Source organism: Phoca vitulina, unplaced genomic scaffold (assembly GCF_004348235.1).
Source record: "Phoca vitulina isolate PV1807 unplaced genomic scaffold, GSC_HSeal_1.0 scaffold6, whole genome shotgun sequence".
In the NCBI taxonomy this organism is placed as follows: Eukaryota; Metazoa; Chordata; class Mammalia; order Carnivora; family Phocidae; genus Phoca; species Phoca vitulina.
In genome coordinates this window covers 2,642,061-2,658,345 of record NW_022589709.1, presented here as the reverse complement: position 1 = coordinate 2,658,345, position 16,285 = coordinate 2,642,061, and the positions used below count along the sequence as shown (strand labels likewise).

At 41.1% G+C, this 16,285-nt stretch overlaps 1 protein-coding gene across 5 annotated transcripts in view; it reads right to left on the bottom strand.

Annotated features, from left to right (window-relative positions):
- Positions 1 to 16,285, bottom strand: part of SGCD (sarcoglycan delta) — a 938,618-nt gene that overhangs the window by 83,087 nt on the left and 839,246 nt on the right. The gene's annotated exons all lie outside the window — the stretch shown is intronic.

The following is a 16,285-nucleotide window of genomic DNA, read 5'->3' as shown; positions in this document are numbered from 1 at the left end:
AAAGCTCAAGGGTTAGCTGGCTGTGACTGAAAAGTAAATTTTGTTGATCTGTATCTTCCTGCATTTTTTTCCTTAGAGGGGTTGTGTTTGTAACAGACATCTCCCTTGTGGCAGATTATCATTGAGGCAATGGCCAGAAAGCTGAACCTTTGGCTTTTCGTACTGTGTCAAGTTACTTTTCCTGATCAGAAAATCTGAAAGCCTTACTAAATAAATGCAATTGAAGGTATAAGAAATGAAATATGGACATCAAAATTCCTTTTTTCCCCTCACTGAGAGCAGATTCCTTAAAAAAAAAAAAAGATTTATTTATTTATTTGAGAGAGAGAGAATGGGGAGAGAGGCAGAGGGAGAGAATCTGCAAGCAGACTCCCTGTTGAATGGGGAGCCTGATGTAGGCCTTGATCCCACAACTCATGAGATCATGACCTGAGCCAAAACCAAGAGCTGGGCACTTAACTGACTGAGCCATCCAGGCATCCCAAGAGAGCAGATTCCTTTTGCATGGTGGTATGGTTTAGCAGGAAGAGTATAAAGTCAGGCAAAGTGAGATTGTTTTTCCTGGCTCCCTGAACACCTTTGTACAAGACCCTGAACTTCTGTGAGTTTCTGGTCCCTTGTCCAGAAAATGGGAATGATTACAGAGCTTCCTCCCAGAAGTGCTTCTTCTGATGTGAAGATTAAATGAGATAAGACACACAAAGGAACTAGGCTGGTACTAGGCATAGGAATGTGCTCCATAAATGCTGATCCCTTTGTCTAGGTCTTCAAGGTCTCCCCTTCCAGAAATAAGCTCCTTGAGGGCAAAGGCCATACCTGTCTTGGTCATCATCATATCCCTGGCACCTATGTCCAATGCACAGCAGGCATTCAAGTATTTGTAGAAGAACAATTTTATATGGGTTATATTTATTATATTTATATAGCCTAGCTAGAACCCTAGCCAGTGAGGTGTCCAGATTCTGGCAGCAAATGTCATCTCAAAAACTCCTGAATGGGTTCAACTTGTGAAATGGCACTCTAAGCCTGCTTCCCATTGTCCTACTTTATAGGCGGTGTCCCCAGATCTTAGCAAGTTTTTCCATTGGAACATGGGAGTGTTGGTGAACCAAAGGATCAGCATTGCCCATGGCTAATACCCTTCAACTCCATCTTAGTGCTACTAAGCTTAGTCCATAAGCTTAACTGACTTAGTGCTTACTTAATGCAAACACATGGAAACAGCATTTCAACCTGTGTGCTATTCATCCATTAGACCTCATTAGTAGTGTCTGGTCAGGTGATACCAGCCTTTTGAAAATTACTGCTGAGGTTTGCTTTTCATGGCCACAGGGTGTCTAACTAACTATTATTAGCCAAGAAAATTAATTGGACTAGAAAATCCACAGCACCCACTCTATCTTGCAGGTTCATCTGGCTGGGCAATGGGTTACCCATGTGTTCAATGACAGTAACTACAGTGATGAGATAATAATCCACGTAAGCCACATGTAAAACAGGAACCCATTCTGGCCTTCAGGGGGAAGGAAACGACCTCAGAAGGGTACAATTTAATGGAAGAGCAAAACCTTTATGAATATATCTAAAAATAAAGGGGTGAGCTCTAGGATGATACAAAAGAGTCCATGTGAAAACTGAAGAAAGAAACCTCATTAGGATTTCATGTGTCATTTCATTCCCCTGCTGGGGTTAGGAGAGAGCCACTGTTTCCTGGTGGCATTCGACAACCAGGATGAAAGGTACCCAGATGAGGCTTCTTGTTTCTGGGATTTTGTCTGGTGTGTCCTCCAGGGAAGCTGGTCCAAGCCTATGTCTCCTTTCTAGAAATGGCTGAAGAAACTAGGAGGGGGAGTATTTTGGTCAGTATAGTGTGAAAGTTAATGGATTTTTTTGTTTGTTTGTTTTTTTGTTTTTGAGAGAGAGAGTGCAAGTGCTTATGGGAGGAGGGGCAGAGAGGGAGGGAGAGAATTTCAGACTCCCTACTGAGCGCAGAGTCCCCTACATGGGGGGGCTCGATCCTCACGACCCTGAGATCATGACCTGAGCTGAAACCAAAGTTGGAAGCTTAACTGACTGAGCCACCCAGGCGCCCCAGGAGTTAGTGGATTTAAAACGTTTTGATATTTAAGCGCTATTGTTTTTCCTTTTTAAACAATGTTTCCACCCCTGTCCCTCACCATATTGCAACTAAATTCAGAAAAAGTTCAAAAGCTATTTGGGGTCTGAATGCTTATAACATTCATCTTTTCACCCATAATCACGCTTACCACTTCAACATGTCTCTGTAGTGCAAAGTCTCAGTTTTCCTTTCCTTAGGACAAGGTTTGCCTCTCTCATGCCTTCATATAAAAGGCAAGTGGCTTTGCTCTAAGAAAACTTCAAAAGCTGGGTTAAGGTTCACTATTAATATTGGTCAATTTGATTGCCTCACACTTTTATTCTTTTGATTATATTGACTTGTACAAAATAGGCTATTAACCCACTGCTAACCATTATCTATGGGAGGCAAAGGATAGAGCAAAATTATCCCCTCAATGGGACAGATCTCTTGGCCATAATCAAGAATGGGTAATAAATCCGTTGCTTCAACACCAAAGTCCCTGAAATTAATATCTGAGCCCTGCATTCTAGTTAATGGTTGAAGTTATTCATATATGTCATGCTATTTGGTTCTCATAAGTCCTTCTGAGGTTGGTGCTGTTCTTATCCCACTGTTCACAAGTGAGGGAACTGAAATAGAGGTTTTAAAACCTTGTCCAGAGGCGTACCCTAACAGGTAACAAAACTAGGATCTAGGGTGCAGCGGTCAGGCTCTAGAGTTCTGCCCCAACCTTTACTGTGTACTGCTGCCCTCTAACACCTCAAAATCTCAGTGAGATCTGAGAAAGGAGAGCGTCTTTTCATTATGCCAAACAGAGAGGTGGTCTATATTAACCCCCCAGTCTCCTCATCTGTACAAGGGGGAAGAGGCCAAGCCCTCTTGTCCCACTTTAGGGAGTTTTTGAAGGAGTATTTATGAAAGTGCTTTGAAATTTACAAAGCACTGCCAGAATCTGAAGAATCTGAATTGTTCTCCAAACACCCAGATTACAAGGAAAAACAAAAGGGAATCAATCCATGTTGGTCACAGACTCTGTCCTTCAAGGTTATATGCAAGGTCAGATCACTGAGTACAGCTTTTAAAAGGAATTTAAATGTAATGAGAGGTCCCCGGTAAAATCAGATCCATGAGCAGTACTTTGAAGCCTGAGTCTTAGAATCCTGACGTAAGAGCAGGTCTGAAAGGGCATACAGTTAAAATCTTCCCTCCTTCTGATGCATGATACACCTCTATAATAGTCTTGGTATGACAGTCCCCCTCACCTTGAGTCTCTCAGTGGTGAGAAGCTCATGACTATCAAAGGAGATAATTTACCACTTCAGAGAATTAGAAACTGCTTTCTTATGTTGCATGATCTCACTTAGGGCTCTACTGCCCTCACTCCTTAGGCATTCTAGGTCAATAGAATAAGTAGCAAAATTCTCTTTTTGTAAGAATATCACACCTTGCACAAAGAGAGGAAGACTGTGCCTTCATCTGTTCACTTAATTTAGTCACTGCATGACTCAAGCTCTAGTATTATTACATGACAAGAGGCAAAACTTTCCATGCATCCTTCTCTAAGAACTGACTTCCAGCTTCAGAATGAGCCGCTGAAGGACTGAATGCATTGTAATAGCTCCTCAAGTTATCGAGAGGGGGACGCGTCCAATCCATTATGGTTGTGTGTCACAAATGGTCCTCGACGCGCAGCCCAGTCATTTGCGGGGTGGGTAATCCAGAGAGGACCGATGCCTCCTGCTCTCCATTTTAATCCCACTCGTCAAGCACATTTTCTATAGACATTTGCTCTCAAAGGCTGAAGGGTGTTTTCCTCATTTCCCAAAGAGCTTTCCATGAGGACCACAGGGAGAACCATAAACTAATAGATGCATCATGTTAAGAAGGGTGTCAACACTTTCCTTTAATCAGTACACAGTCAATATTCTCCATCATGAATAACTAATAAGTTTCTGAACTCCTTTCCTCAGATGTCATTGCAAAAATCTGAGGAATGTCATCTGCACTTAATGAAGGGACAAGCATTATAATTAAGTTTTAAGCTATTTCTTCTGCATGAAGCTGCCATGAAGTGTGAAATGACTATAATTCACATTTTTAAGACCCTGAATTTATTAGCATCTATGTTCTATTCAAGGTTAGGGGCATGGTGCTTGAATTGTCAAAGGATGCAAATTGCTCTGTGCTATTATTCTGGAGTGAGTGTGCCTGAGCTCAGATGCCAGGCCAGGAAAACAATCATTCATGACTCAGGTTGTATTTCTGGGAAAAAAAAAAACAAAAAAACTCAAAGACCTGGAAACTCATTTCCCTTGGTGAATAGGAAGTGACAATGACACGTATAACTGGGGGAAAGGGAACTTTGCAATCCTCTATGAATGATGATCACCATGGTTGGGAAAATGAACAGGAACTTCAGGCTAGAGACTTCAAGTGAAGCACAGTTCTGCTGGAGTGTGACTATGGTACAACCCAGGGGTGAAAAACGAATCTAAAGTTTTGAAACGTCCCATAAGAGAAAGAGGAATGAATTATGCTCTTTTGGAAATGACTTATGATGGCTAGAAGAAAGAAAGGCATGGGATAATAAGAGGCTCCAGGAGACTTCGATGGCTCTCCTTGACAAACAAATGTGAAGGAGGCAATTACTCATGTGTTTGCTGGCTGAACACATACTTTTGGAGAGAATACATTTGTCATGATCCATCTAGCCTAAACCTCTTTGTGGTTGTGGGCAATGGCAAATATGGAAGACATCTCAGCCAGTGAATCTGAAAGGAAGAAGTGGAGGGGCTTTGTGTGTTTGTAACAGGTAGGCCATATGAGCGGGGAGGGGGGGGGGTATGCCCAAAAGGGTTTCCTGAGGAAGTGCAGTTTAAGCTGAGAGTGGAAACATGATTTTGTAGAAAGAGAGTACAAAGAATGTTTCAGGACAGGGGAATTACAAGGCTCTCAGTGAAGGCTCCAAGGCACCCTGAGTGAAACAAAGAAAAGGGAGAACGGGTGAAGTCTACAAACAGAAGAGAGAGGACTTCTGACTGAACTCAATACACAGTCTACCTCTGTTCCTCCCTGAAATGCTAATGCAATGATTGTAAAAGGACCCTCAAAAGGCACAGACCCAGAGGGACAAAGAAAAAGAGAAACAACACAGGTGGAAGAAAGACGACAACCCAGTTTTGGAAGTTGAAAAGCAAACCACAAATAGTGACTTCATTAGCAGATGCCAGAAAGCTGAAAGCTAAGAGCCTGTGGGTTTGGTGAAGACCAAGCCAACAGCGAGCTCAAGCTGCATAATCCTTGCCAGGTGTAGGCCCAGAAACTAGCCTGTGCCTCTGTGGCTAGGAGAGTCTGGTGGAACCACAATCAGAAGATGGGTTGAGGGCTCCAGGAGAAACTGTCAGACTCCTAGGCTGTTTCTCCACTGCATACACCCAGGTGACCAGGACACCCTCACTGTCATGGACTAAGTGTTTGTGTCCCCCGTGCCCCCCCATTCACCTGTTGAAATCCTAATCCTTAATGTGATGGTAATAGGAAGTGGGGTCTTTGGGAGGTGAGCAGGTGGAGCCCTCATGAATGAGATCAGTGCTGTTATAAAACAGATCCCAGAGTTCCCTAGCTGCTTCCGTCATGTGAGCACACCGCAAGAGGATGGCAGCCTATGAACCAGGAAGCAGACCCTCAACAGGAACCTGTCAGCACCTTGATCTTGGATTTCCCAGCCTCTAGAACTGTGAAAAATAAATTTCTGTTGTTTATAAGCCATCCAGTCTATGATATTCTATTATAGCAGCCCAAATAGATAAGGATGCTCACGAGAGAAGACCTGAATTCTGGGTTCTGTGAGACAAGGACAGCTAAGGGTGGCAGTGTAATCCTGAAAACAGGGAATGAAGTGAAAGCCTGCATATTGAAGAAGGAGGCCTTGTAGGCTCAACCTGAACACACTGGCCCCCAGACTCTTCCCCAGCAAGGGACTAGGACACTAATCAGTCCTTGATTCTCATATTTGCGGTCACCCACCTAAAAATCCCAGCCTGACCATCCTACCTCGAAGCCCACCATCCAACAAGCACCATTCATGCACACAAAATGTGCCAAAAGATTCTTTGTGCCTCACTCTTAAAAATAGACATCTGAGAATCACCAGCCATTTGAAAAAGTCCCAATAAAAAATTAGAGACCTGAACTATAATTTAAAAAGCAGAGAACAGAAGAAATTTGAAACGATCACTAATATAATCAAATAGTAAAGAGTGAATAGTAAATCTGTGAAATTAATACAGAGTATTATAGAAGGGAACTGATACAGAATAAAGTGTGTTTAGAAATTGAGATGTGAGTGCAGGAATTACAAGTTTAATGGGAGGAATGGTCAACAGAGAGGAGGAGAGCAGAGGGAGAAACAAAATGAGAAAAGGTTGGAAGAGGGGCAAGGGTGATGGGAGATGAGAAGCCAGGTCATCACCCAGGGCCACATCAACCACTTGAAGGTGACTTGTGAGTGCTTTGTTTTTGAAATTTCATCTTCAAGCCAATGGGAGCCACTGAAGGATAGCAAACAAGTGAGTGACATTTGGCCCAAGTTGGCCCATAGTCCATGGCCAGGAAATCCAGCAAGATTACAGAGTTGTCTCTGAGATCTGATGGTCTTGATCTCATTTATATTCTAATTCTGGAAAATTCTGGAGTAAGAAAAAAAATGATATCCATTGGTTGATTTTTTTTTTAATTATGATTCACTTCTTGTCCTCAACTTATTTCAGGTAAAAACTGTTGTCAGCTTGTTCCTTTCAACTCCCATTACTCTTTGTTTTGAAAAGGTTATAATTGGAATAAAACAAGGCTGGCTTCAAGCCAAAATCATGAAGGGTGTAATTAAGCAAGATTTTCTGTCTATGCACCCAGCAGGGCCATCCTACTGAGGGGAAAAAAAACGGAGATTCAAAAGCAATTGTGTGTTTTTCAAGAATAAGAGAACAATCTACCCCTACACACTTTACATAATAAATGGCAGCTGCTGACATTTTAATCAAGATAAAAACAATAATAAAGTCACAGTGCTCCTTTTGAGGCAGAAGGTAGTCCCAACTCAGGAATTCTGGCAAACATACACACATGCCCATTCTGTTCTAAAAGACTGAGAGGTTAGCACTTAATTTATGATATCATGCCTGCCTTGACAACATGGAGAGAAGTGCAATTTTATACTCCTCCCCATTATGAGTTTATCTTTTGAATAATTTTTTTTTTCATATTTTAAACCCTTATGTTAAAAATTAACTTAAAGGATATAATTTTAATTTTTAAATAAAAGCCACTTGTCCTACATAATGATAACTATGTGTCACATTGCCTTTCTCCAGTTCAGATGAAAATGGGCCAGCCATTAAGGGACAATCATGTAGGCACTAAGGTGCCTCACTGCACATGGCTGATGGCTTTAGCTTTCAGAGATAGTCTGGGAATCATTTGGAGAAGCATGTGAAATGTATTGACTATTAAGGCATTTCCTCCAGTATTTTGTTGGTTTAAAAGATTACAAATCTAGGAACACTTTCTGGGAGTATGTTTCAAGCATCAGGGCTGGGCTATAGTTTCAATCAATGCTAGTTCAAGACTTAGAGACACTAAAGCAGTACTAGCAGGTACCTGATGATGGATTCTGACAGCATTTTTTTTTCCTTATGATCATACCCAGTGGTCTCTACAAGACACAGAGGGGAAGACTCATGGCCTTTGAAGCATGGCAGTCAGCTAAGATGTGATTGGCATAATACCTCGTATTGCAGGTCGCCCAAATTTATAAATTGTGAAAGCAAATGGCATTTCTTTATTGTTCTTACCTGACTTAATTTTTCTCTCCACTTCATCCTTATGGATGGTTAGGAAAAACTAAATTTATTGTGTCCTTCTCTCTGTGATTAAAAAGTTTTAACTTTTTCATGAGGATAAATAATTATCTTCTCCCTCTTTATGGTATCATAATGGACATGGGGGGATGGGGGTTATGGGACATCCTGGTGACAGGAACAAAGAAGGTTCAGATTCCAGATGTGGTCCTGATTGGCATCAGGCTAGCAGCCCACACTTCTAAGCCCTCCGTGGGTGAATTCTGGTTATTTCCCACAGTGCTCACTTAGGGCCACCTAATCAGGTCTGAATGGTGTTTGTAGGCCCTGAGGTCTGGGTATGTTTCCTACCGCACCCCCAAACTGGACTGTCTGGTTTGGAGCCCTCAGTCCCACTGCAGGGAAGCTGCCCAGGAGCCTGCTAGCCTGCACCACCATCATTAGCCATCTGCATTGCTCAGTGGGACCCCACGTAGATTCTTTCCTGCACTGGCATCCCCCCCCCACCCTCCCAGGAGCTGAAGGAAATTTGAGACTGCTGACCCAAGTCCCCTTTTCCTCTCTAGCCACATGACAGTTCACCCTGCAAGTTGGTTTCCTCCTAGAGTCCCAAATGAAAATGCACGATGACCCTTTGCTTCTGACTTTCCTTGAAATCTAACTGGTTTCTTCCCTCCATAACTCAGAGAATAAAGGTCATCAGGCTATATATTTTACCACTTGCTTTCCCTGCATTTCCTATCTTCTTCCTACAATTCACCAGAAATCAGAAGAGATAGGTTTTTAACTTCCTCTCCCTGTCGGGGTGGGACTTGCTCTATATCCTAGACTCCTTGTCCCCCACGATGTTATCTTCCATTTATCCCTCCCTGGCTTCTCCTGGCAGAATTATACTGTACAGAGGAGATGCCTGTGGGACGCCTAGGTTTGGTAGCTTTATAATATACTCCCTATCACATTTGTAAAACACAAGCTTTTTATCAAGAAGGCAAAGGCAAAGATGGAAATAACCTCCAATACTGCAACCTCCCTTTTCCTGTACCCCTTTTGTTTCTCCTTCTGTAACCTAAGAGAACCGTGGTGAAAAGGACGCCTAGAGAAAGGTGGAGCTAAAGGAAAAAAAGAAATATGTAGATAAATTCAGACTATGTATCGATACTAATGAAGCAAAGGGAAGGAGATGAGAGGATCTGGAACTCAGGAGGAAGGGAAAGAGGGAGAAAAGGGACATATATATGGACTCACTGGTCTTCAAAGATGGGCAAGATGTCTTACTGAGTTTTCAAGCAAGACAACCTTAAAATCAGGGGGACTTCTTTAAGCCCTCACCTGTGGCTTTCAGATAGCTGTTTTTTTCTGGGCGGGCACTGCAGAATGAGTGAAGAGTTGGCACTAGTCACTAGTGTCTCTGGCAAATGAGAAAATGGAGGCAACATGATGACATGCTAATACCGCTCAAGGTATGCGATTTATGGGCTGTCTTCCATCCCAAGGCTGTGCCCTCTCTACTCTGTTAGGTGAAATATCCTTATCCTTTAATATAAAATGTTAATGGTAGATGGAGGCACACAACAGCCTTTTGGTTTTGTCCTTCATGGAAAAAGAACTGTCAGTCACCATGGTTTCACAAACTTTTTACTGGCTGATGAAATTGAACACTCTGGGAACTCCTGTCTGAGGCCTGGAGCCCCGTGAAAATGAGCTGCTTGTTCCTCCTAGGAGCTAACATTTGTTGAATTAATGTCCACTGAGCTTTTCCCATGTTCTAGGCACTGGGCGAAGAGAGCTTAGGAGACTTGCCCAAGTTCACAAGGCAGGTTGGCTTTGGGGCCAAACTCAGCCCCAGCACAGGACACCTTCAAAGCATGGCTCTTGATCAACATGGACACTGCTTCACTATTCTTCTAGTCTGGAAGGCCCTTGAGCACCTGTGATATTATCAGGCCACTACACATTTTCATTTCTCCTTTGAATCACTTCAATGTTCATGCTCTGTGATCAAATAGTTATGAATCTCATACATGCAAAACAGGTACCAAACATGTCTGCAAAATGTTGAAAGAGGAGAAAATTTAAAGATTTCTTTCATAATGGTACTGCCCCATATCCCGTGTGCCCATAACTATGGAGCACAATCTATAGCCCCTCTCCCTCCCTCCTCTCTCTCTCTCTGTGTCTCTGTCAGTCTCTCTATATGCCTATATATGTAAAATAGATATGTATGTGTATATATGTTTTAATATATGTACATATGCACATGTGCATATATGTAAAAATATATGTATAAAATGATAAAAATAAATATTATATTTATATAATTCAAAAATCAGACTGCCTCTCCAAATTTGCTATTGTGACTTTTGAGGGGGACAAGGGAAGGGAGAGGGATTACCGAGTATTAATTGAACTGTGATGCTATGACAGACTATTCTGGTAGCTTCAATTTATAAATCACTGAGAATCAAATAAATATTTGGTTGGCTACAGCCATTTTAAAATAAATTTAAAGAAATAAATTCATTTTTGTCAACTTGGAAGTGGTGTCTGATCCTTGTTTTCCTGTGATATACACAGACTTTAAATCTCACACATTCCCAAAGAGTTCAGATTAGTATCTATTCATTAAGAAAAAAATCCTACAGAATATTCAAGTCATATCAGGGATACCAGATATATCTTTGAATTTTCTGCTTTATTATTATTATTATTTTTTAAAAGATTTTATTTATTTATTTGAGACAGAGAGAATGAGAGAGAGAGAGCACGTGAGAGGGGGGAGGGTCAGAGGGAGAAGCAGGCTCCCCGCCGAGCAGGGAGCCCGATGCGGGACTCGATCCAGGGACTCCAGGATCATGACCTGAGCCGAAGGCAGTCGCCCAACCAACTGAGCCACCCAGGCACCCTCTGCTTTATTATTAAAACTCTGGTAATGTTGTGGGGGGAAAAAAACCCCACAGTAACAATGCCTTATTTATTTGAGGCTGCAGAATGGGTTTGGTATTAGTGACTGTTTCAGTTCTGAATGATGTTATGGACTGAACTTTGAAACTTATAACAATCATTAAAGTCTTCTGTGATCATATTTGAGATTGCCTTCACGTGATTTATTAAAGAACACAATTGTCATAAGGAAATCACAGAACCTCATTTTTGTAAATGACACGGTAATATTCTTGGGAGCTACAGAAATCCATTGGCCTATTTGTCCTTGGATTAAGTGAACCTAGGTAACCATGCTTTTTAAATTCTGAGGCTCACTTACTGTTTTTTTCTTTCATCTTACAAATAAAGATGGGCAGCCTTACCTAACCGTCTCAGGTAGAATCCTGTGTGTCATTCCCAGTGTTTCCTCTGGCTTTGTTCATATATCTATTCTATCACTTATATTACCTTGTATTTTTGGGTGCCTTTCTATCTTATTCTCCTTAACTACAAACTAGTTGAGTACTCATTTATTTATCTCTGTATTCTTTTTTTTTTTTTTAAGATTTTTTATTTTTATTTATTTGAGAAAGAGAGAATGAGAGACAGAGAGCACGAGAGGGAAGAAGGTCAGAGGGAGAAGCAGACTCCCTGCCGAGCAGGGAGCCTGACGCGGGACTCAATCCCGGGACTCCAGGATCATGACCTGAGCCGAAGGCAGTCGCTTAACCAACTGAGCCACCCAGGCGCCCCTATTTATCTCTGTATTCTAAGTATTTAGCAGATGCCTCGACTCCTAATAAGTGTCAATAAATTTACCTGGCAAACAGTTCCCTGAGCTGTGATGAAACGGAAATCAGGTCATCACCCTTGTCATAACTGTATGCAGAGTAAGAGCATGTCGGCACATTAGCTGATGAAAAATTCTTTTATAAAGACCTTTTGGCTTCTTGCTCTTCTGTGATTCCTTCCAAGCTTTTAGTGATATGTAGAGGAACAGAGTTGGCTATATGTGTTCAGTGGTCTATGTAACCTTCTCCCATTTTTTACATTTGCCCTGGCATATGTCTGGGAAATAAGATTTTGCAGTCTATTTCCTATTCTCGTAGGATCAGAATCTTACAGGGAAGCTTCACAGTTGAAAAGAATCTTAGAGCAATGTAGGCATTCAAAGGTAGCTTCTGTTCTTACAGAAAATACATATACAAAACTAAATGGCCCATTTCCTGTCTCAGATCATGCACAGACTGAGATCAGGGATTTTTCCATTTGTCTTTATATATACAGACACCAGGAAAAAGAAATAATGAACAAGCGAACATTTAATATATTCAAATTGTGAATTTCAGATCGTGAATTTATTAAAATCCAGTTTCTATTCCAAGTTAGTTTTTCTGATTTCAAGAGATAGGCCAAGTGCCTGGTAGATGTCTTCAGCAGAGTCTTGAATCTAGAGCAACATGTCATTATTTCAGAATTGTCCTACAGGGGCAAACTCAACAAACCGCCCGAGTTGGATGCTGGGCTCAGACCTTGCTAACACTGATTATTTGTCTGGAGAGAAGCAACCCTCTTTTGTGATTTTCAACTCAATCCTGGATTATTTACAAACATCTTAAGCAAACACTGTGAATACAGTAACTATAGTAACTCTGAAAAGGAAAGCAGTGAACCGAAACTTGAAACTCTAGCAGAGAAGAAGCTACCACTCCTTGAGCTGAGGGTTGAGATCTTCTAAGAAGATGTGCGGGAGGCCTAAAATTTCCTTCTCATTAACAAGCAAGAAAGCAAGCGAACAAACAAACAAACAAAACAAAACAAAAAACCTTCAAAAGCCAAAAACAGACGTTGGAAGAAAGAAGTTATCCCAACAGAGAAGGTCTCTAAAATAGATGGTATTTTCCCATGTTTGATTTTTTGGGTAAGTGAAGGACATGGATGGTTTTAATTTTTGCTTATTCATTGCAGAAGATGGTCTATGTATAAATAACCTGTAGTCTTTTAACTCAATTTGCTTCCCATTGACAAGTAAGACCAAGAAAATCTGGGTAGAGAACATGATTTAAAAAACAAAACAAAACAAAACACCTCTCATTAAAAACATTCCAACTTAACTGCAGTGGGAGTTTTCAAGATCCATTAATTCATGTCTCAACAAATAACTTTTCTGTTAAACTCCTTTTTTACACATTTTCTGGATCTGTAAGAAATTCAGGTGACTGCATCCTTTTCAGCAGATCTTACACAAAAATATTATGGGGCTACAATGTTAATTTTTTAGTTTTGATACATATATCATGGGTATGTAAAATGTTACCATCAGAAATACTAGGTAAAGGGTTCAGAGGAGTAATCTGTATGATTATTGCAATTCTTTTTTTAATCTAAAATTATTTTAAAATAGAAGTGAGCCTAAATAAAATAACGTGAGCCTAAAGTTTGGAGCTGAGAGTGACCTGGCTATGTATAGACATCAGGGCTCCCGGATTAGCTCAAGGCTACATAGTGTGTTTGCTGTAGGTATCTGCCCCCCAGCTTGATACTCCCCCAACTCTGTTGTGCGGCTCCTGAGGAGTGAACCACTTCTGCTTCACCTACACAGCTCACTCAGTGCTACCTGCTGGCACAAATCCAGGGATTTCCCTCAGATTATTCTACTTTCCTGAGACTAGAAGACACACGGGCACAAATGAGCTGGGTCAGTACAATTAATCCAACTGTAAAGCCAGAGGCCAGAAAACGTTCATTACTTACTTATTCAATATCCAAGGTCTATACCATTCAGTTGAATAGAGTAAAATGTGGCACCATTTGCTGACAAATGTGAAATATCCATAGACGCACTGGTCTGGGCTAATGTATCTACTACATTTGATTATCTTCAATTGGTCACACATTCTCCCACAGAGTGCCATTAAAATAAAAAAAAAATCATAAGGATGAAGGGGCGAATTATCACATTCTAGGCCCTGACTCACTTCAGGCTATCAACCATCAACACAATTTGAATAGGAGCAAAGAAAAAAACAGTTGAGGAATTACATATTAAAGTGTTTGTATGTTTCCCGTAAGAAAATTTTATTTCTAGTCTCTATAGAATATGTCTACAACTTGAGAATAAACAATGGAAATGCAGCAACTACCAGAAGTCCTTATTTGTTGCACTTAGGAGATTCACTTCTAATTTTGGAGATTCAGTTTTTTCTAAGGCCAGTTCCCAGGGTTTTCCACAGGGTCTACAGACAACCGTTAAGTACGGCTATTGTGCTCTATGAGCAAATCATCTGTTCTCAATTTTTCAGAATATGGATCTCTAAAAAGAGTTGTCTTTTTGTTTGATGTGGGTTGGGTTTGTTTTTATCCACAGAAGATTTAGTTTTTTGTTTAAAGCAAAGTTAGCCTAAATTCTTGATTCTTAAATTTTCCATGCCTTCCAGGTAATGGAGAGCTTATTCCATGGGGGGGGGGGGGGGTGCTGTATTATATTTAGAGGTCAGTTTCTTTTGTTTTTTATTTATTATTTTTTAAAATTTATTTTTTTAAAGATTTTACTTACTTATTTGAGAGAGAGAGAGAGAGAGAGAGAGAGCAGGGGGAGGAGCAGAGGGAGAGGAAAAGCAGACTCCCTGCTGAGCATGGAGCCAGACATGAGGCTTGATTTCACAACTCTGAGATCATCACCTGAGCCCAAATCAAGAGTCCAACGCTTAACTGACTGAGGCACTCAGGCACCTCTAGGTCAGCTTCTTTGAGACAGCATCTTTTTTTTGGATTGATCAGCAGTTATTACTGACTAGTTGTGTTAAAAAGAACCCTGCTCCTAAGGAGGTCTGTGAAAAGACAGGGAACCAGCCCACATATTAGCTTGTTTCAAAGGGCTCTCACATCACACACATGAAGATTCACTGCATTCTCAGAGAATGAGCTTGCTCTCCGAGTCCTAAAATACAGGTGTCCTTGGGTGGATTTGCTGCAAAGATTCCAGCTTTAGTACCTAATATGAAACATAGGATCTGGCTGACAGAGAGTCAGGTAACTCTGGCAGGTAGCAGCCCTGAGAGGGAAGCAACTCTTCTAGGGAAAGTAAAGCCTTGCAATGGGGCATATAATGTGAAAACTACAGCCCACTGTATATGGGATTTTGATAAGAAAATGTTCTCTTTCTCTATGAATTATCCTCTTCCAAACACATTTGCTAATGTTTGAGGTCTACTATTAAATATGCAATGTTATTGATGATGATTTATGATGGGTTTTAGTTAAAAGAACTACAAGAAATGAAGAAAGCCAGTATGTGCTGAATTGTTCATGACTGTAAGTGAGGCAGGGAAGCTGAAGGGACTCCACTTTAGAATTGGCTCCATCTCTGCTGTTTTCCTGCTAGGTCCCGTTTCTGAATAAGCCAAAGAAGCTATGTTCCCACTTCAAGCAGGAAGCTAGAAAGTTAATCATTCTCTGAGTTTTGTCCTAGGTCCCAAACACCCGATAACATCTAAGAAGAGCCGGATCCCAAACATGTCCCAGGACTTCAGCTTCTGACAAACCTTGGCCAACGATTGCATCAACACTCCCTACCTTCAGTGATTTGTGGAATGACACCTGCTGTTCGCCTGACACTTGCCTTTGATCAGACCCTACTCTGGATTCCTGGAGGAACACACACCTTAGACCCCTTTCCAATATAAGCCCCTAACCCCAAGTGACATTGAGACTCATTCTCCTTTCCTTTCTGAGTCTCCCAGAAACTCCATTCCATCTGCTATTTTCTGTCTGTCCCTCCTGCTATTCAATAAATTCTACTTTCACTCCCCTGACTCGCATTTGATTCCTATCCTGCATGAAGCCAAGGGGCCTCTTAGCTGGGTTTTGCAGGAACCCCTCTGGCTGCTGGCCTACCTGCATTGTATATAGCAAAACATATAGTTATATTTGTTTCAAAATACTGTTTTTTTATGTGTTTCCTTTTTGGAGCCAGGGATGGTTTTTAGGTCATATCTTTATCTCTGTTTGTCTGTCTGTACCTATTGTTCTTTTTTGTTTTCCTTAGTTGTTGGTGCTAAGTACACAGCATCTCAGAGCCTTTTTCTGCTAAAGGCAGCACAATTATGGATATTTGAAGATTAACACCAGTACATGGAATATTCACAGAAAGTAGTTCTAGTACCATTAACGGTCCAAGTGATGGAGAGCTTGTCACACACAAGCAAAAATCTGTATAGTTTTTAGAGTTCAGTTTCTTTTAGGTACCACTTTTCTTTGGGCTGATCAGCACCAATTACTGACTAGTTGTGTAACTGGTTAGGTTTTGGGTACCACAAAACACAGCAGGAAACAAACACTGTGAATGAATGAATCCCGAATCTCCTAATTACAAGGCTGGCAACCTCTTCCTCCAAACCCTCAGTCT